At 39.9% G+C, this 1139-nt stretch overlaps 1 pseudogene; it reads left to right on the top strand.

Moving 5' to 3' along the window:
* The window catches only part of LOC123522482, a 9570-nt pseudogene extending 8799 nt beyond the window's left edge, over window positions 1-771 (top strand).
* The last annotated feature ends 368 nt before the right edge of the window (window positions 772-1139 follow it).

The following is a 1139-nucleotide window of genomic DNA, read 5'->3' as shown; positions in this document are numbered from 1 at the left end:
TGCTCGGCACAGTAGTTGCTGTAATATTGTTGCTGGGATGAAGTAATGGTCTCCCTCTCTATTCAGAAATGGGAGGCAACATTCAAGGCTTCAAGTTCTGAGTGAGAGTCAAGTAAGAAAACTTCATCTGCAACTTAGCCTTTTCTGGGACACTAGGTGCACTTGAACCACTCTTGTACTTTCTACTGCCCATCATTCTGTGCCAGTTACTCAATGTGAGAAACTCAGAACGGTCACTCTCCCCCCCACCTCAAACCTTTTTATTGGGAGCTAATACAGATATCACAAGATTCCATGGTTCAACGACAGCAAGCAGTATTGTACAATAGCTATCACAATCAGTTTCAAAACATTCTCTTTCTTCATGAACTACTTGATTTCATCTCCCCTTTTTCCTCACCCCTCCACTACTGCACCCCCCAAGGAGCCCTTGTTCTCCTTGCTGTCTCTATAGCTTCATCAATCCTGAGTTTCAAACGCCAAAACACATACACGAAAATTCAAGAGCACTACCCCTAGCGACAAGATACATCAGAACTCAACCCCAATATGAAGACGAAAAATGAAAGAAAGAAAAGTGAAAAAAAAAAAAAGGCACCCACAAAAATGTTGAAAACCATATCAAACCTAAGGAGTATGGCACGGGGGTGGGGGGAGGCGTGTAAACCAACTGATAAGGTTTTAATTGTTGAAGTCATTTTAATCTCCTGTACTCATCTTGCCAATGTAATCTGTTTCATTAAATTTTCTTTCAGTTTAGTATTTGAATGAATTTCCTTTTTAAAAGCCACTTCTTAGCGATCAGGACAGACAATTTATGGGTCAGTTGTTTTCCTGCAGACCTTCGTTTGCATTTGAATTTCATATTTTTGGCAGGGCATCTATTTTCTGGTAACTACTATACTCCATCATCTTCCTCCTTCTTTCTAGTCATTTCACAACTTTACTTTAAATTTCTAGTCCGGAAAGTCAATTGTGTTTACCTAAATCTGATCCATATTTAGAGATCCTATAACTTTTACAAGGTTCTCAGTTAGCATAGTGGTTCAGTTCTGGGTTACTAACCAAACAGTCAGTGGTTGAAACCCATTAACCTCTTTTCAGGGGAAGGATGTGGCAGTTTGCTTTCTCGTAGCTAT

The sequence above is a fragment of the Echinops telfairi genome, unplaced genomic scaffold (assembly GCF_000313985.2).
Source record: "Echinops telfairi isolate 266 unplaced genomic scaffold, ASM31398v2 ScPeMD7_7416;HRSCAF=8454, whole genome shotgun sequence".
In the NCBI taxonomy this organism is placed as follows: domain Eukaryota; kingdom Metazoa; phylum Chordata; class Mammalia; order Afrosoricida; family Tenrecidae; genus Echinops; species Echinops telfairi.
The sequence above is the reverse complement of the archived record's forward strand: the minus strand, read 5'-3'. Positions and strand labels throughout refer to the sequence as shown.